Here is a 21,551-nt window from a genome sequence, read left to right on the forward strand (position 1 = left end):
ATGTTAAAAATATTTGTCAGCAGTTTGCCTAGGGGAATACTGAAATGCAGACTACTAGACTGGACGGAATTGATGTTTGAAAGGAGGAGGTGTTAGGATTTCTGGAAAATGTGAAGATAGATGCATGCCCAGGGCCAGATGATATTTACCCTAGGATTCCCTGGGCAACCAGGGAGGAGATTGCAGAGCCTTTGGCTTTGATATTTATGTCGTCATTTTCTACAAGAATAGTGCCAGAAGACTGGAGGATAGCAAATATTGTCTCCTTGTTCAAGAAGGGGAGTACAAACAAGCATGGTAATGATAGATTACGGAGCCTTGCTTCGATTCTAGATATAGTGTTGGAGAAGGTTCTAAGAAATAGCATATATAATCATCCATGAAGGATTCAATTGTTTAAGGATAATCAATGCGGTTTTGTGAAGAGTAGGTCGTGCCTCACAAACCTTACTAATTTCTTTGAGATGGTTTCCAAACAGATGGATGAGAGCAAAGCAGTTGTTGTGGTGTATATGGATTTCAGTAAGGCTTTTGATAGGGTTCCTCATGGTCGGCTATTGCAAAACATACGGAGGCATGGAATGGAAGTTAATGTGGCGGTTTCGATCAGAAGTTGGCTTGCTGAAAGAAGACAGAGACTGGTGGTTGATGGAAGTATGTATCCTCCTATTCAGTTACAAGTGGTGTACCACAAAGATTAGTTTTGGGGACACTGCTGTTTATCATTTTTATAAATGACCCGGATGAGGGCGTAGGACTGTGAGTTAATAAGTTCGTGGATGACACTAAATTCGGTGGAGTTGTGGATCGTGCTGGACGATGTTGCAGGTTACAGAGGGACATAGATAAGCTGCACAGCTGGGCTGAAAGGTGGCAAATGGAGTTCAATGCGGAAAGATGTGAGGTGATTCACTTTGGAAGAAGCAACAGGCATCAAGAGTACTTGGCTAATGGTAAGATTCGTGCTGAAGACGATGAGCAGGGAGATCTCAGTGACCATGTACATAGTTTGAGAAGGTTGTGAAGAAGGCAGACGGTCTGTTAGCTTTTTACTTGTCGAGGAATTGAGTTTCGGAGCCACGAGGTAATGCTGCAGCTGAACAAAACTCTTGCGCGGTTGCACTTGGAATATTGTACACAGTTCTGGCCACCAAATTATAGGAAGGACATGAAAGCATTTGAAAAGTTCAGAGGAGATATACAAGGATGTTGCCTGGTATGGAGGGGAGGTCTTATGAGGAATGGCCGAGGGACTTGAAGCTGCGTTTCGTTCGAGAGAAGAACGTTGAGTGGTGAGTTATTTGAGACATACAAGATAATCAGAATGTTGGTCAGTTTGTACGAGCCTTTTTGCGTGGATGGTGATGTATAGCACGAGGGAACATCACTTTAAATATAGGAATGATAGATATAAGACAGATGTTAGTCGTTTCTTTACTCAGAGAGTAGTAGGAGCGCGGATCGAACTGTCTGCAACAGTAGGAGACACGCCAAATTTAAGGACATTAAAATGGTCATCGGATAGACTTATGGATGAAAATGGAATAGTGTTGGTTAAATGGGATTCAAATCGGTTCCATACATCAGCGCAACATCGAGGGCCGAATGCTTCTGATGTCACTGCATTGTTCAATGTTTTATCTTCGAAAATATGTTTATATACAACATTTGGACCTTGCACCTTAGCTGTTCCAAGTGGACTGGAAAATTCTAAGAAGCCAGCCGAGGGCAACGCTCTCAATCATGAATGAACAGTAAATGCTTCGATGGACACAGATTCCATGAAGATGATTCCACTTTTCAGGTAAATAGAAATAATTGTAAAAATAATATGTCACAATTTCACGTGAAAATATTCTGTATCGCACCTGTCCATACACATTTACTTTTGCATTGGGAACGCAATTAGTTGAAATATAAAAAATGCTCAAAACAGACACACTATCTGGGCCCACCTACGGCTATAAGTGTTTCCTGAACTGTTGAGTATATCCTTTACATCTCAATCTTGGAGACGATTGTTCTGGCAGAAAATGTGTGCTTGTTTTATGAAGAAGTGTGCATGAACTAATTATGCTCAGACGGGTGTTACAACCACGGACAGTAAGCTGGTGAATCTTACTTCAACAGAGTGATTACAATCTGGTCAAGATCAATCTGCAGAAATTCAATGTAACTGCTTTGAATTGGCTTCATCTGACGAATGGAATATATTCAGTCGCGCTATCCAGCAAAATACTAATCATGCCGACTTAGACATATCAAGGCTGACTTTATGCTTGCCCAAGCGTATTTCTGCAATTGAAGCTTTCTGTTCTGGACTTAACGATTCTGCATTGAAGGCAGTATGTTTGACATGGAATTGGATCTCTCAATACTGAATATAATTGCAGCCAAGTTTGTAATGAATGTACTTCGTACAATATCGTTTTTGTTATTATTATTAAGAATATTATGCTTATTAATAATAATATTTATAAACTTTAGTTCTGAAGGAGACATGACTAGATTTTGGTATTTATTCTTTCAATGTGATTTGATTTTGGCAGGAGTCAGGAAATATTTTCTCTTTGAACTGAGTTATAACAACATATTGAAGAAATTAAGCGACGTCAGCTAAATGACTGGATAACAGTAACGACTTGCAATTTAATGTTCATGAGATCAGAAGGTGACACTAACATCAACCGAAATTAGGCTCATTCAGTGGCAAAGGTTCGATGTCACAGAAAGGCAGTTTACTTTACTTCATCCAATTACCTTCAGAAGTGAATAGATTTCTCAACGTCTGTTATTAGGCCTAGTAGACAGAGTTGGGAAAAGCCACGTTTCTTTCTGTATCCATTGAGAAAGTCCTGGAGTTGCTCTGAATGCCCGTGTCTCGAAAAGAGATACAAGCAAAGGGAATGATAAGTTGGCGAATAAGCATAAATTCATCAGAAGGGCACGATAAGTTGAGTCAGAAATTTTAAAGTGAAGGTCAACTTGGTGATAAGGGGATCTGACTGTCTGTGAAGAACATGACTGGGGAAAGGGTTGAATCTTCACTGTGCTAAATGCAAACTTTGATGCCAATACTTTGTCAGATTCTTCTGTATATTTTAAATGAGTGCCTAATTACATAAACATAAACATACCAATATCTATCAGGATAGGTTTAAATTCTGAGACCTGACTTGGATGGTAATACTGTCAGCTGAGACCGAAGCAATTGGACCTGTCCACACAAAGCTACAACTGCTGATCATGAATGGGAATAGCAGCAAGAAATGTTGTGACAGTAATCCTGTCCGCTGTTAAATCAGCAAAACGAGCATGAAACTCTGCAGAATACATGAAACTATAATTAAATTAATCAGTTTATTTTGAATTTAAATACAGTGAACTATATGCAAGCACACCAAAAGTAACTGTTCTATTCTGTCAACAATGAACTTAAAATAACTTTCTTTAACGTTCAGGTAAACTGTTGGGGACATTTGGCACAAAATACCACAATGATTTATAACCAATGCAATGAATAATGATACGAACGGGAAACGTGTTTGTGCATTCCAGTGAGATGTGAAATAGGCAAAGAACTGCAGGTGCTGAAGATCAGGGTCGCAGAGTGTGGTGCTGGTAAAACAAAGCTGGTCAAGCAGTATCCCAGGAGCAGGGGATGGAATGTTTCGAACATGAGCTCTTCAGCAGGAAGAAAGTCATGATCGAAACGTGCATTCTCCTGCTCCTCGGATGCTGCCTGACAGGCTGTGCTTTTCCAGCACCATATTCTTCGACAACGAAGTGTTCAGTAACCATGTCAATTTTTGAAACAATGGACTGGAAGGAAAGAATGATGGGGACGATTTGTAATTTCGAGCTGTGATGAATGCGATATTCAGATTTGATGTTGGATCGGGAGAGGAAAAATGCAATTGTGTGGCATTACGAAATAACAATGGAAAAGCCAAAGTGCTATTATTTTTCATTAACCATTGTGATTATGCTGCCACATTAACAAACTTATTCTGGGCATTTTTTTTTCCAAGAGTGATCGTAAGTGTGGAGATGACAATTTGTCTGGCAAAGCATATTTTGAACAATGACATGGGAATGGTCAGTTCTGCCAATTCAGGTTTTGTATTGTTCTCGAATTGTCTTAATGTTTGCCTGCATTCAAAATAAACTGCTGGCAACAGAGGATCAGCTGCACTGAAAAGGAGATCCATGCTTCCTGATTAGCATTCTTCCTGAACTCTCTTTGGAAGTTGTTCTCTCGTACCCCTGAGTCCTAGTGTTCGAATTTACCTATTGCCACGGGGTGCGTTTGTAGCTTGTTGGGGGAAATACAACAGCTTCATTAAGTTGAGATGGAGTCGTTTGGATTTTTCCAATCAGTTAAGCTATTTTAAATTCTGTTTTCTTTTGTTCGTGTTTTATTTATATTCGTTAAACATTTCTATTTCGTTTAGAGCCAAGTGGTTTGACCAACTGACTCACTCCTGGAGTATCCAATTTATATCTGCTTAAACAAATAGAAAAAAATTAAGGTCTGGGTTTCCTTCTCACAATGTTTGGAGGGGGCCTGGCCCACTCCATAACAGTTTGAAGGTTCTTTGTGGGATTTATTGTTCAGTTTCATTTTGGGATTAGGATTGTTGGACTCAAATGCAGCGAGTGATATGTGTTGGAGTCTTTTATTCTGTGTGTTGAACTCACTTAGTTTAACAGTACTTCGTGTAATAATGGCTCTTCAGCGCGAGGGACCCAGGTTGTGTTCGAGCTTCAGGCAACTGGTTGTGCACGTTTTCCACATTCTCCCGGTGTCTGCTTGGGGTTCCTTTGGTTGCTTCAGCTTTCTCCCACGGTCCAAAAATGTGCAGGTTAATTGTCCATAGTGTTCGGAGGTGTGTAGGTTAGATACATTAGTCAGGGGAAATGTAGAGTTCCACAGTAGGAGAATGGGTCTGGATGGGATACTCTTCGTAGTCTTGAGACAAATACCTTGCAACTGTTTGACAATGAAAAATATCGTCAGTGTATCGTCAACCAGGTTATAATTAAGCCATAATGAGCTGAACGTTGGCACTTAAAACGTGACCTAATACCTGATTAGGAGCTGCCGGTTTTCTGGGTATGGAAGAAGTGACGATGGGGGATATACAGAAGGTGAACAAGGCAAAGCTCCTGGAATTTGGCAGAAAAGCTGAAGTTGGAGTTACATTTTTCTGTGAGAAACAGAAAGACAATTATAGCAATTGCTTGGTATTTAACTTCTCTGGAAATGCTTGAAATCTTTCGAGCTAAATGAAATACAATTGAAATGTAAGCAGCTTGAGTTCGAGGCAAATGAAACAGAAAACGCTATGAAACCGTTTGATGTGCAATTAAGTACACTAAATACACGGGTGAAAGACATGGAGAGAACAAGTCGCATTAGTCTGACAAAAAATAAAGGACGAGAACGGCATGGGCCAAGTACAGGCAACATGATATTTCTGAAATCTTTTGCATGATCATATTTCTGTTAATCACCTGTAGCATTGACACACCCCCACCACCATCACCACATCATCCAAACGAGACGCGTGATAAAAATTAATTCAGGTTATATCATATGGTTTCATCCCTCTGTTCTTAAAGGCTCATCCGATGAGTCGGGTCTTTCGATAATTTTGTTTTTATCTTTGAATAACACACAAAAAACTTCTATATGCATGACAGCCAATATTTTCAGATGTTTTATTGATAATTATTTTAAATTCAAACAATGATAAAAATAAACACCCTGATATAAGAAGGAAATGCACACAGATACAAATTCACAAGAAAGATAGTCAACAACACAGACATCGTTAGATGGAAATGGACACACTAATACAGATACATATCCACGGACACAATCACATATACATCTTACTGACGCATAACCATGCACTTTGGACACAGACCTTCAGCTCAAATTGGCCATGCTGGCCAGGTTTTATAAGCTGAACGAGTCTCGTTTGTCAGTGTTTTGCCGAAATAACTGCAGACCCTTCCTATCCGTGTACATGCATAAAGGTCTTTTTTAATGTTGCATTTTCCCCTCCACCTCCACTCATTTTTACAGCTGGCTTCATGCACACACCTCGCTCTGTGTTAAAACAGAAAATCGCCGTTCAAGTTGTTTCAATGCTTTTCCCCCTTATCTTCAATATATGTCCTCAAGTTTTGGTTTCCCTACCCGAGAGAGAACACTTTCATCATTCACTTTATCTGTGCCACTCATGAATTTATAATCATGAAAAAAGTCAACCTTCAAACTCCTACCATCCAGGGAGAGAAAAGTTCCAAACTATCTATGCTGTCCTTATTACACAATCCTTCCAGTCTTGGTAACATCCTTGAAAATATTTTTGCACAATTGCCAGTATCGTAAAGTCCTTCCTACAGCATGGCGAGCAATAATCGCAGAATTCCAAGGTTGATCCCACCGATATCTTTCATGATGTCCCAACTGGGGTATTCAATGATTTCAATGATGAAGGGATGCATGCCAAACGCCCTATTCACCACCCCGTCTAATTACTGTGCCACTTTCGAGGAACTATGTTACCATGACCCATGAACTCTCTGATCAACAAAGTTCGCAAGAAATTACAATTAACCGTGTAAATCTACCTCTGCATTGTCTTACCAAAAATCAACACCTCGCAGTTATCTGACTTATATTCAATTTTCCATTTCTCTCCCAGCTGACCCAGTTGATAAGAATCATGTTGTCGTGTTAGGAAACATTCTTAACTAGTCCTTTGTGGGCTTTCAGATGAGTGAGGTATGGCTGATAGGGCAGTTGTTCCTCCTGCAGAATGTGGCAGGTGAGAGACACGATACATGTCTCTGCTGACCACATCTGCAGGAGGTGCACCCTATTCCAGCTCCTCGAAAACAGAATTAGGGAACTACGGCTGGAGCTGCATGAACTACGGATCATCCGGCAGGCTGAGGGAGAAAATGACAGGACGTACACGATGGTGGTCAATCCTCAGCTGCAGAATAAGGACAGATGGGTTATAGTCAGGGGGAGGAAAGGGGACCAAAATATAGAGCAGGGATCCCCTGTGGCTATTCCCCTCAGTAATATGTATGCTGTTTTGGATACTGCGGGTGGGGATCGCGTACAAGGGCAAAGCCATAGTTTTTAGGTATCTGGCACTGAGCCTGGCACTGAGGCTCAGTAGGGAAGGGAGGAGAATAGAAAAGCGCTCGTGGTAGGGGACTCAATCTTTGGAAGGATTGACAAGAGATTTTGTGATCAGGAACGGGTCTCCAGGAAGGTATGCTGCCTCCCAGATGCAAGGTGCCAGGCTGTCACCGAATGGGTTTACAGAATTCCTAAGGGGAGGGTGAAAAGCCAAAAATCGTAATACTTATTGGCACCAAAGATATAGCCAGGAAAGGAATTGAGGATTTAGAAAGTGACTACAGAGAGCTAGGTTGAAAGCTGAGGAGCAGGACGAGTAGAGTAGTTTTCTCAGGATTGCTACCGGTGCCACGAGATAGTGAGGCAAGGAAAAGGCAGCGGGTGCTGCTTAACTCGTAACTGTGCAGCTGGTGCATGAAGGAGGGCTTCAGATACTTAGACCATTAGGATTCCTTGTGGGAAAGTTGGGACCTGTACATGAAGGACCGGTTCCACCTGAATTGGAGGTGCACAAGTGTCCTGGTTCGCAGATTTGCTCGTGTTATTCGAGAGAGTTTCAACTAGTTTGACAGGGGACGGGGGTCGGGGGGCGGGGGATGGTGGGTGGGAACCAGAGCTACAGATCTGAGAGGGGGGATACTTAGATATGGGGAAGTGACAGGATGTAGTGAATCCATGGGGAAGGTTTGTCATGCGATGGAACAAAGGGGTCCATTGAAGTTTGTCTGTTTTAATGCAAGAGTGTCCGAACTAAGAGTGATGATCTTACAGCATGAATCAGTACTTGGAACTGTGATGTACCGGCCATAACGGAGACATGGGTTTCACAGGGACAGGAATGTTTGCTCGACATTCCAGGCTTTAGAACGTTTAAGAAGAACAGGAAGATTGGGAAAAGAACAGAGGTGTAACATTGCTAATCAGAGAGAGCATCAAAGCTACAGAAACGAAGGATGTTGAGGAACGTTTGTCTACTCAGTCAGTATGTTTGGAAGGATTTGGGAGAACCCAAAGGCATTTGACTCATACGTGAGGAATAAGATAATGATCCAGGAGAAGATATAGCCGGTCAGGGATAGCATAGGGAATTTGTGCGTGGATCCTGAACTGATAGGGGAACCCGAAATAGCTTTTTGCTTCGGTTTTCACTAAGAACAAAGAACAACACAGCGAAGAACAGGCACTTCGACCCTCGATGTTGCACCGACCTGTGAACTATTCTCAGCTCGTCCCCCTATATTAGCCCAAAATCATAAGACCATAAGAGAATAATAGCATAGGAGTGCAGGTAAGGCCATTCGGCCCATCGAGTCCACTCCTCCATTCAATCATGGCTGATGGGCATTTCACTCCACTTACTCACATTCTCCCCGTAGCCTTGTGCTTATCTAAGCTCATCCATGTGCTTATCTAACGATTGTTTAAATCTCCCTAATGTGGCTGAGTTGTCTACATTAGCAGGTAGCGCATTCCACAGTCTTACTACTCTCTGCATAAAGAACCTGCCTCTGACATCTGTCATAAATTTATCACCCCTCAATTTGTAGTTATGCCTCCCGTACAAGCTGACGTCATCATCCTAGGAAAAAGACTTGCACTGTCTATCCTATCTTATCCTCTGACATCCTGTATATCTCTATCAATTCCCCTCTTAGCCTTCTTCTTGCCAATGAGAACAGGTTAAAGTTACTCAACCGTTGCTCATAAAACCTTCCCTCCAGACCAGGCAACATCCCGGTAATCTCTTCTGCACCTTTTCCAATGCTTCCACATCCTTCCCGAAATATGGGGACCAGAACTGTACACAATATTCCAAGTGTGGTCGCACCAGTGTTTTGAATAGTTACAGCATGATATTGTGGCTCCGGAACTCAATCCCTCTATGAATGAAACATAACACACCATATGCCTTCTTCACAGCTCTATCCACCTGGGTGGCAACTTTCAGGGAACTATGTATATGAACTCCAAGATCCCTCTGCACATCGACACAACCAAGAATGTTTACATTGACCCAGTACTCTGCCTTCCTGTTCTTCTTCCCATAGTACATTACCTGATATTTAGCTGCATTGAATTCCATTTGCAACCTCTCAGCCTAATTCTGAAATTTGTCCAAGTCCCCCTGCGACCTGTAACATTCTTCCAAAGTGTCCACTACTCCACCGACTTTCGTGTCGTCTGCAAATTTACTAATCCATCCACCTCTGCCTGAATCTAAGTCATTTATAAAAATGACAAACAGCAGTGGTCCCAAAACAGATCCTTGTAGCACACCACTAGTAACCAGAATCTACTCTGAATATTTTCCAACAATCACTACACACTGCCTTCTTTCAGAAAGCCAGGTTCTAAACCAAACTGCTAAACCTGCCTCAGTCCCATGTCTCTACAGTTTCTCCAACAGCTTACCATGTGGAATCTTATCAACGGCTTTACTGAAGTCCATGTATACCACGTCAAATGTCCTACCCTCATCTATATGCTTTATCACATAGAACATAGAACAGTACAGCACAGAACAGGCCCTTCAGCCCACGATGTTGTACCGACCATTGATCCTCATATATGCACCCTCAAATTTCTTTGACCATATGCATGTCCAGCTGTCTATTAAATGTCCCAATGACCTTGCTTCCACAACTGCTGCTGGCAACGCATTCCATGCTCTCACAACTCTCTGTGTAAAGAACCCGCCTCTGACATCCCCTCTATACTTTCCTCCAACCAGCTTAAAACGATGAACCCTCGTGTTAGCATTTTCTGCCCTGGGAAATAGTCTCTGGCTATCGACTCTATCTATACCTCTCATGATCTTGAATATCTCAATTAGATCTCCTCTCCTCCTCTTTTTCTTAAATGAAAAATATCCGAGCTCAGTCAACCTCTCATCATAAGGTAAGCCCTCCAGTCAGGCAGCATCCTGGTAAATATCTTCTGAATCCTCTCCAAAGCATCCATATCTTTCATATAATAGGGCGACCAGAACTGGACGCAGTATTCCAAGTGCGGTCTTACCAAAGTTTTATAGAGCTACAACAAGATCACCATATGCTTTCTTATCAACTCTGTCCACTTGGGTGGCCATTTTAAGGGATCTATGTACCTGCACACCAAGATCCCTCTGTGCCTTCACACTGCCAAGAATCCTATCCTTAATGATGTACTCAGCTTTCAAATTCGACTTGTCAAAATGCATCACCTCACATTTATCCAGGTTGAACTCCATCTGCCACCTCTCAGCCCATCTCTGCATCCTGTCAATGTCCTGCTGCAGCATACAACAGCTCTCTATACTGTCAACGACACCTCCAAACTTTGTGGCGTCTGCAAGCTTGCTGACCAACCCTTCAATCCCCTCATTCAAGTCATTAATAAAAATTGCAAACAGTAGAGGCCCAAGGACATAGCCCTGCAGAACACCACTCACCACTGACTTCCAGGCAGAATATTTTCCGTCTACAACCACTCTCTGTCTTCTGTTGGCCAGCCAATTCTGTTTACAGACAGGTAAGTTTCCCTTTATCCCATTCCTCCTGACCATCTGAGTGAGCCGACCATGGGCAACCTTATCAAATGCCTTGCTGAAGTCCATGTGCACCACATCCACAGCTCGACCCTCATCAACTTTCCCAGTCATATCCTCAAAGAACTCGATAAGGTTTCTGAGGCATGACCTGCCCCTCACAAAACCGTGTTGACTGTATTTAATCAAGCCATGCTCTTCCAGATGATCATTAATCTTTTCGCTCAGAATCCTTTCTTACACCTTGCAGACGACAGACGTGAGACTTCCTGGTCTGGAACTACTGGGGATTTCCCTATTTCCTTTCTTGAAGAGAGGAATTACATTTGCCTCTCTCTAGTCCTCAGGTACAACTCCAGTGGAGAGCGAGGATGCAAAGATCTTCGCAAGTGGCGAAGCAATTGCATTTCTCGTTTCCCAAAGCAGCCTAGGACAAATCTTGTCCGGGCCTGGCGACTTGTCAATCTTAATGTTGGACAAAATTTTCAGCATATCAGCTTCCTCTATCTCTATCCATTCCAGCATGCACACCTGCTCTTCAAAGGTTTCATTCACTATAAAGTTCGTTTCTTTCGTAAAGACAGAATCAAAATATTCATTTAGGGCTTCCAGTACCTCCTCAGAACTTCCTCAGAACACAACTTCCCTATGCTATCCATGATCGGCCCTAATCTTTCTTTGACCATTCTCTTATTTCTCACATCCGTGTGAAATGCCTTTGAGTTCTCCCTAATCCGTTCTGCCAAGCCTTCCTCGTGCCCGAGAAGCTCCACCGCTCTCATCATCCAAGGTTCCTTCATCTTACCCCTTCTTGCCTGCCTCAGAGGAGCATCTTTATTCATCACTCGCAACCACTGTTCCTTAAACACTCTCCACATGTCTATAGTCCTTTACCATGGAACAATTGCTCCCAGTCCATGCTTCCTAACTCATGTCGAATCGCATCATAGTTTCCTCTTCTCCAATTAAATATCTTCCCATTTTGCCTAATCCTCTCCTTCGCCATAGTTATGTAGAATGTGAGGCAGTTGTGGTCACTATCACCAAAATGCTCTCCCACCACAAGATCTGATACCTGCCCAGGCTCGTTTCCGAGCACCAAGTCTAGAATGGCCTCTCCCCTTGTCGGCCTGTCAACGTACTTGGTTAGAAAAACCCTCATGAACACACCTTACAAAAACAGTTCAATTCGAATCTTCTGCTCAAAGGAGGTTCCAATCAATACTGGGAAAGTTAAAGTCACCCATTACAACAACCCTGCTACGTCCATACTTTTCCAAAACCTGTCGACTTATGCTTTCTTCAATCTCCCGACTGGTATTGGGAGGCCTGTAGTAAACTAGGAGAAAGCGAGGATTGCAGATGCTGGAGATCAGAGCTGAAAATGTGTTGCTGCAGAAGTGCAGCAGGTCAGGCAACATACAAGGAGCAGGAGAATAGACGTTTTGGGCATGAGCCCGAAGAACTGCTCATGCCCGAAACGTTGATTCACCTACTTCTTGGATGCTGCCTGAACTGCTGCGCTTTTCCAGCAACACATTTTCAGGCCTGTAGTGAACCCCTATTGAGGTGACAACTCCCTTGCTCTTCCTAATTTCCACCCATATTAACTCTGTATACAAATCTTCCTCGACAATGGAAGCTTCTGTAGCTGTGATACCCTCTCTGATTAGTAGTGCTCCACTCCCTCCTCTCTTTACCTCCTCCCTATTCTTTTTAAATGCTCTAAACCCTGGAACATCCAGCAACCATTCCTGCCCCGAGAAACCCATGTCTCTGCTATGGCCACAACATCATAGCACCAGCTACTGATCCATGCTCTAAGTTCATCACTATTATTCTGGCTACTCCTTGCGTTAAAGTAAGCACTTTAACTGATCCCTTGGTTCCTTCCCAAGAAAATTCTTCCCACTAGCTGGTCTACCTCTTGCTGTTGCCTCATCTGCATCAACTCTCGCCTCCTGTATACGCTCAGGTTCCCACCCTCAGCCAGACTAGTTTAAACCCTCTCCAACTACTCAAGCAAACCTTCCACCCAGGGCACTGGTCCCTTCCAGTTCAGTTGCAACCTGACCTTCTTGTAAAGGTCCCACCTTCCCCAGAAGGCATCCCAATTATCTACATAGCTGAAGCACTCCTTCCTACACCAGCTGTGCAGCCACGTGTTAAGCTGCGCCCGCTCCCTGTTCCTCGCCTCGCTATCTCATGGCATCGGTAATAAGATAGAGAACATTACTCTGTTCATCCTGCTTGCAGCTTCCATCCTAACTCCCTGAAATCACTTTTTATATCCTCAATCCTTTTTCTGTCTTTATCATTAGTGCCAATATGTAACACGATTTCTGACTTTTCACCCTCCCCTTTTAGAACCTTATACACACAATTGGAGACATCCCGGACCCTGGCACCGGGGAGGCAAAATACCTTCCGGGAATCCCGATCCTGACCACAAAATCTCCTGTCGTTTCCCCTAACTATCGTGTCCCCTACCATGAGTAATTTTCTATTTTGCCCCTTCCCTTCTTTGCCACAGTGTCAGAATCAGTGCCAGAGAACTGACTGCTATGGCTTTCCTCTGGAACGTAATACCTCCCCCCCCCCCAGCAGTATCCAAAACGGTATACTTATTGCTGAGGGGAATATCCACAGTGGATCTCTGCACTGTCTGTCAGTCCCCTTTCCTCTCCTTAACTGTAACCCATCTATCCTTGTCCTGCGCCTTAGGAGTGACCAACTCCCGGTTACTCCTCTCAAGTACCCCCTCAGCCTCCTGAATGATCCGTAGTTCATCCAGCTCCAGCTCCAATTCCCTAAAGCGGTTTTCAAGGAGCTAGAGTTTGATGCACTTCCCGCAGATGGAGCCAGCGGAGATGTGTGCCATGTCTCCCACCTGCCACATTCTGCAGGAGGAGCGAGCAACTGCCCTAGCATCCATAACACACTTATCTGAACACTCACTCAGTACTAAAGGAGAAAACTAAGGTCAAATTGCTATAACATTAATAACAAACTTACATTCAATAGCGGAAGTTTAGAAAGAACCTTAGTTTATTTACTAGGTTAGAGAAGGAGGGCGGGTGGGAGGCACTACAGTTGTCAAGTCTCGGGTTTAGCCGCCTGTATATAAAAATATAAAAGGAAAGGGACCTTGTTATGAATGAGAACTTTGCGGAGCTTGGAAGCAGGCTTGAACAGATCAAAATTGATGAAGTTGATGTGCTGGAAATTTTGACGAACATCAAGATTGATAAGTCGTCAAGGCCGGACCAGATGTATCCTAGGTTGCTCCGGCAAGCAAGAAAGGAGGTTTCTAAGCCGTTGATGAAGACCTTTGTTTCCTCACTCTCCACGGTAGTCGTAGCAAAAGATTGGAGGGAGGCAAATGTTGTTCCTTTTTCAAGAATGGGAGTAGGGAAATCCCTGGCAATTACAGACCATCAGTCTTACATCCGTTGTCGACAAGGTTTTGGAAAGAATTCTGAGGGATAGGACTTATGACTATTTGGAAAATAATAGCGTGATGAAAGGCAGTGAGAATGGCTTTCTGTGGGGCAGGTCATGTCTAATAAATCTTATTGAGTTATTATTTGAAGAGATAACGAGAACGGTCGATGAAGTTCGAGCAGTGAACATGGTGTATAGAAGCTTCAGCAAGGCATTTGATAAGATTTCCAATGGTAGGCTCAGGGGGTATGTGATACAGGGAGATTTGGTTGTCTGGATTCAGGACTGGTTGGCTGACAGAAGGCAGACAGTAGTTGTAGATTGAAAGTATTCTGCCTGGAGGTCAGTGGTGAGAGTTGTCCCGCAGAGGTCTGTTCTTGGGCTTCTGCTCTTAGTAGTTTTTATAAATGACTTGGATGAGGAGTTTGAAGTGTGTAATAGTATATTTGCTGATGACACAAAGATTGAAGGTGCCATTGACAGTATGGAGGGCTACTGCAGGCTGCAGTACGACATAGACATCAGGCAGAACCGAGCTGAGAAATGGCAGACGGAGTTCAAACTGGATAAATGCGATGTGATGCATTTTGAAAGGTCGAACTCGAACGCTGAATATAGGATTAGGGACAGGTTTCTTGGCAGTGTGGAGGAACAGAGGGATTTGGTGTGCAAGTTCATAGGTCCCTCAAAGTTGCCACCCAAGTGGATCGGGTGGTTCATAAAGCATATGGTGTTTTGGCTCTCATCAACAGGGGGATCGAGTTTAACAGCCGCAAGGTTTTGCTGCAGCTCCACAAAACCCTGGTGAGATCACGCTTATAACATTATGCCTAGTTCTGATCGCCCCATTACATGAAAAATACGGAGGCTTTCGAGAGATTACAAAGAAATATTAGTGGGTTGCTGCCTGGACTGGAGGGCTTGTCTTACGAACAGAGGTTGGCTATGATTGACTGAGATTGAGCAGAAAATCCTTCACCCAGAGGGCGGTGGGTGTATGGAATGCTGTGCCTTAGAAGGCTGTGAGGCTAAGCCTCTGGATACTTTCAAGAAAGAGTTGGACAGAGCTCTTAAGGATAGTGGAATCACCGGTTATGGGGATAAGGCAGGAACAAGATACTGATTGACAGTGATCAGCCATGATCATAATGAATGGTGGTGATGGCTCGAAGAGCAGAATGGCTTACTCCTGCACCTATTGACTATTGGCTATTGTCTTTCAGCTCGGAATTTTCTCTCTGAAAAGAAGGAGGAACAGACGTGACCTAATCGAGGTAGACAAGCTAATGAGAAGCACGGATAGAATAATAGTCACAGACCTTTCCCCAGGGAAGCATTGACTGGCACAAGTGGTTGTCGTTTTAAGATATTGGGAGAAAGGTATAGTGGAGACATCAGAGGAATGTCCTTTACGCAGAGAGTTGTAAATACATGGAATGCTTTGCCAGCAATTGTGGTGGAAGCAGAGTCATGAGGAAATTTAAGCTACTGCTGGACATGCAGATGGACAGCGGTGAGTTAAGGGTTGTGTACGTATGTTAGGTTACTTTATTTTAGATGAGGAATAATCCTCGGTACAACATCGTGGGCCGAAAGGCCTGTTCTAAGTTGTAGTATGTATTTTCATGTTCTATGTGCTCATTATGCGGTACATTGTCAAATGGCGAACTGAAGCCCATGTTTAAAGGTCTATCGCTCTGCCTTCATGAATCTTTTTGACCACTTTTAATGAAAATAAATTTATGAGTCGCACACAACAGTCCTGACAATCCCCAACCAGTCATTTTCTTTCCATTTGCACCTCTCTGTTAGAATCCCCTCCTCCAGCTTTCTCGAAACTGTCATGTGGCTCACTGATCTTTGAATGCATTAAGATTCGAATACTTACAGCATGGAAATAGGCCCTTCGGCCCAAGTTCACACAGACCCTCCGAACAGCAACCCACCCAGACCCATTCCCCTGTTTACTGGACACTACAGGCAATTTAGCGTGTCCAATTCAACTAGCCTGCACAGTGGAAGGAAACCCACACAGACACGGAGAGAATTTGGAAACCCCACGCAGATAGCTGCCTGAGTCAGGAATTGAATCCGGGATTCTGGCGCTGTGAAGCAGCAATGCTAACCATTGTGCCCAATGCAGTTCAATAGATAATAGACAATAGACAATAGACAATAGATGCAGGAGTAGGCCATTCTGCCCTTCGAGCCTGCACCGCCATTCAATATGATCATGGCTGATCATTCCTAATCAGTATCCTGTTCCAGCCTTATCTCCATACCCCTTGACTCCACTATCTTTAAGAGCTCTATCCAATTCTTTCTTAAAAGAATCCAGAGACTGGGCCTCCACTGCCCTCTGGGGCAGAGCATTCCACACAGCCACCACTCTCTGGGTGAAGTAGTTTCTCCTCATCTCTGTCCTAAATGGTCTACCCCGTATTTTTAAGTTGTGTCCTCTGGTTCGGCACTCCCCCATCAACGGAAATATGTTCCCTCCTGCCAGAGTGTCCAGTCCTTTCATAATCCTATACGTTTCAATCAGATCCCCTCTCAGTCTTCTAAACTCAACGGTATACAAGCCCAGTCGCTTCAGTCTTTCCGTGTAAGGCAATCCTGCCATTCCAGGAATTGACCTCGTGAACCTACGCTGCACTCCCTCAATAGCCAGAATGTCTTTCCTCAAATTTGGAGACCAGAACTGTACACAGTACTCCAGGTGTGGTCTCACCAGGGCCCTGTACAGCTGCAGAAGCACCTCTTTGCTTCTATACTCAATCCCTCTTGTTATGAAGGCCAGCATGCTATTAGCCTTCTTCACGACCTGCTGTACCTGCATGCTTGCCTTCATTGACTGGTGGACAAGAACACCCAGATCTCTCTGAACAGCCCCTTTACCTAATTTGATACCATTGAGGTAGTAATCTGCCTTCCTGTTCTTGCCACCAAAGTGGATAACCAGACATTTATCCACATTAAACTACATCTGCCATGTATCTGCCCACTCACCTAACTTGTCCAGGTCACCCTGTAATCCCCTAACATCCTCATCACATTTCACCCTACCACCTAGCTTTGTGTCATCAGCAAATTTGCTAATGTTATTGCTGATACCATCTTCTATATCATTTACATATATTGTAAAAAGCTGCGGTCCCAGCACGGATCCCTGCGGTACCCCACTGGTCACTGCCTGCCATTTCGAAATGGAGCCGTTAATCACTACCCTTTGTTTCCTATTAGCCAACCAATTCTCTATCCAATCTAGTACTTTGCCCCCAATCCCGTGCGCCCTAATTTTACTCACTAACCTCTTGTGTGGGACTTTATCAAAAGCTTTCTGAAAGTCCAGGTACACTACATCCACTGGATCTCCCTCGTCCATCTTCCGAGTTACATCCTCAAAAAATTCAAGAAGATTAGTCAAGCATGATTTCCCCTTCATAAATCCATTCTGACTCTGTCCTATCCTGTTACTATTATCCAGATGTGCCGTAATTTCATCCTTTATAATAGACTCCAGCATCTTTCCCACCACTGAGGTCAGACTAACTGGTCTATAATTTCCTGCTTTCTCCCGCCCACCCTTCTTAAAAAGTGGCACAACATTAGCCGCCCTCCAATCCTCAGGAACCAACCCCGATTCAATTGAACTCTGGAAAATAATCACCAGCGCATCCACGATTTCCCGAGCCACCTCCTTCAGTACCCTGGGATGCAGGCCATCAGGTCCCGGAGACTTATCAACCTTCAGACCTAACAGTCTCTCCAACACCAAATCCTGGCAAATAGAAATTCCCTTAAGTTCAGATCCTTCAGCCACTGTTACCTCAGGGAGATTGCTTGTGTCTTCCCCAGTGAACACAGATCTGAAGTACCCATTTAATTCCTCTGCCATTTCTTCGTTCCCAGTAATATATTCCCCTGCTTCTGTCTTCAAGGGCCCAATTTTTGTCCTAACCATTTTTTTGCCTTGGACATACCTAAAAAAGCTTTTACTATCCTCCTTTATATTCTTGGCCAGTTTACCTTCGTACCTCATTTTTTCTCTGCGTATTTCCTTCTTACTAATCCTCTGTTGTTCTTTAAAAGCTTCCCAGTCCTCCGTTTTCCCGCTTATCTTCGCTAAGTTATACTTTTTCTCTTTTAACCTTATATGTTTCTTTACTTCCCTTGTCAGCCACGGCCGCCCATGTCTCCTCCTGGGATCTTTCTTCCTTTTAGGAATGAACTGATCCTGCATCTTCTGCATTATACACAGAAATATCCGCCATTGTTCCTCCACGGTCTTCCCTGTTAAGGTATTGAACCATTGAACTTTGGCCAGTTGCTCCCTCATAGCTCCATATTTCCCTTTATTCAACTGAAATATTGTCACTTCAGATTGTACCCACTCCCTCTCAAATTGCAGATTGAAGCTTATTGTATTATGGTCACTACTTCCCAATGGCTCCTTCACTTCGAGGTCACTGACCAATTCTGGTTCGTTACACAATACCAGATCCAGAATCGCCTTATCCCTGGTCGGCTCCAGCACCAGCTGCTCTAAAAATCCATCTCTGAGGCACTCCACAAAGTCTCTTTCTTGAGGCTTTCCTTGCAAAATTTCTTAAATAATTGCACATTACCGCATCTTCAATCTTCTGGCACTTTACACATAGCAGTTGGTTATACAAATATCAGTTGATATTACATACACTCCCTCCAACAAGTCGAAGTCCCCACCTTCTTATAGAAGACCATCGTTGTCCAGTACCGAATAAATCGCCTGCAAAGTGCCTTAATGACGATCGCTCAGTGGTTTGGACGTTATAATCATGAATTGTATCTCGAGGCTGGTTAAAGGCCCACATCAACTCTGGTCTCCCAACCTACCTCGATCCCTTATACTTTATCTACCAACGCAAAAGTACTCTGTGCAGCATTAAACTTCGCAACGAGAGGGAATTTCTGATCTGCAAACGCGTTGTCTCGGTTTTGAAAACCTCTGACTGGCCACATGATATTTCACCTGCGAGTGGCTTCTCCCAAACAGCTTTTGGAAGTTCCTGCCGAATACCATTAAAATTGAACCTGCCACAATTTAGAACATCAACTTGTGGACGAGGCATATCCCTTTCCCTCATTATTTTTAAACTGGTATAATTATTGTCACTTGTCCAAAAGTATTGACGATTTCTTCGTCTCTTCCTGACTTATTTTCCAAGAGAACATTGAGTATTTTTTTCTCCTCAGGTCATCTACATATTGATTGAGAAAGTTTTCCAGTACACACTGAAACAAGTTAGCCCTATCTAAGCCATTAACTCTGCCACAGTCTGTTTCCACGTTTGAAAGTTAAATTCCCTACTCTTACATGTTACTGCTGTTAAAACTGTGTGCAATCTCCATAAATATTTGTTTTTCAATTTCCCACTAACTATTTGGAGAGCGTTGAGGAGCTATATATAATTCTATGACTTAGATTAACTTCTTTATTCTTCGTAGTTCCCCCAATATATGTTCACACGATGATCCCCCAGAAGTTTATTCTCAAAGCACTGCGGCTTCTATTTGCCCAAATAAAAACAACGCTTCGCCTGTTCTGTTCCATTGGCTTCTCTCCTTCCACAGCATCTGTTCCCTGGAAAATTAAGCTGACAGCCCTGATCGTCCCTCAGTCGTGTTTCTGTAATATCTGTGACATCCCACTCCCATGTTCCCAACCATTCTCCGAGGACATTTGCCTTGCACCTCAAGTCCGAACAAGGGCAGTTTAATTGATACTACGTCTCTCATTCCCTGTTGTGTTCTTGCCTGTCTTCTCTATTTTAATTGCTCTCTTTAACTTCTTCAAAAGCAACTGTATAAGTCAATACGTTTACATTTTCTTGGTCTTCACAGTGTATATATTCCACATCAGTTAAAAAGCAAAATAACAAGGCAGCACACATTTCAATAGCTGCAGATTTATGAATATTCACACATCTATTAATAATTGAACTCAGGCACTAAACATGATGAAATTCATTCAAGGATTCGGACACACGCTAGCGATGAGGAAACACAGATATTCGAGGCACAAGGATGACCCTATTAACGCAGAAAGACTTTTATGGATAGCGAGAAAACGGGAAGGGGAAGCAGGAGAGGCTCATGAAGAAATCTACAAACATTACAGGACAAAGACAAACAGTAAAGTCAATGTTATTTTAAGGGACACATTGGAAAACAACGGTTTGCAGTATGTTTAAAGAACCAGAAATTAGATGAAGCATTGCTCTTGAAGAGAAAAAATGATGTTCTTCACGTACCAATGATGACGTTCACAGTGATGAACCAAGATGAAAGTTGACTGATATTAGTTCTTACTCAATGATGGCTCAGGTTTTGTGACACGTGGCTCTTAGAACCTATACCGTAAGAGTGAAATGTCTTTAAAGTTGTATAATTTGTTACCAATTACCTCAAATGATGAATGAGATAATAATGTCCAATAAACTATGAATACAAGCTGTGTATTTTGCAACTGGGAAAATATGTACTGTCCAAAGGAAGCGCATGTATCGAAATAATAAAACACAGAGATTTTTACACAGAAATAACAATTTAAAAAATTATACTTCCGCTAGGAAAGAAGCTAACAAAGTAATGGTTCAAGGAAATGTAATAGGGTGCAAATATATCATTATACACTTTATTTTCACAGATTCCACGATTTTGGCTGAATTGGCGATGATGGGGATGATAATAGAAACATCTGGACACATAATTCCTCAAGCATCATGCTCTTCCAATTTAACATTTTCAAAGGATCTCCCATCGCTCTGTTAAACCTGTGAATATTCAAAATATTTGTGCTTTAAAGTGAACGAATTAAATTTGATTGCCTCTTCTGTTTAATTAAATGTAAACTCACACATTAGTACTGCTGATCTCAAACGTTCACTTTATTGCTTTCTCCCTGGTTTTCAGCTCAAGCAATTCGATTGATTTCGGACGAATGCAAATGTTCCTCTGTTGTTTCCAATTGTCTCTGAATTCTGAAGCTAAATCCTGTCGTCTTGGGGGCAGTACCAATAAACTAACGTTCAGTTATGATTCCAAATCTGAAACTAAGATAACATAGAATTACAGATATTGAAAGCTTTTAGGTAATTATAGCGGTAATGTATTTCTGTCAAGTAACTTTGCAGTAATTTGAATTCAATTCATTGTAATGTTTTGTCCTGTTTGTTATGATTTAACATTATTGTCTTCCTTTAAATTGAAAGCTTGGTTTCTCTTTCTGGTGGTTGTTCAAGGTCTATGCATTGAAGATCTTCGAGTATATGTGACGTTGTGGCAGCTATAATCTCAATTCTACTAATTTAAAAATAATAATTCCATACAAAATTTCCCTCTGAATATATTAAGGCATGTTGGGTAAAATAG

This window comes from Chiloscyllium punctatum, chromosome 36, assembly GCF_047496795.1.
Source record: "Chiloscyllium punctatum isolate Juve2018m chromosome 36, sChiPun1.3, whole genome shotgun sequence".
NCBI classification, from domain to species: Eukaryota; Metazoa; Chordata; class Chondrichthyes; order Orectolobiformes; family Hemiscylliidae; genus Chiloscyllium; species Chiloscyllium punctatum.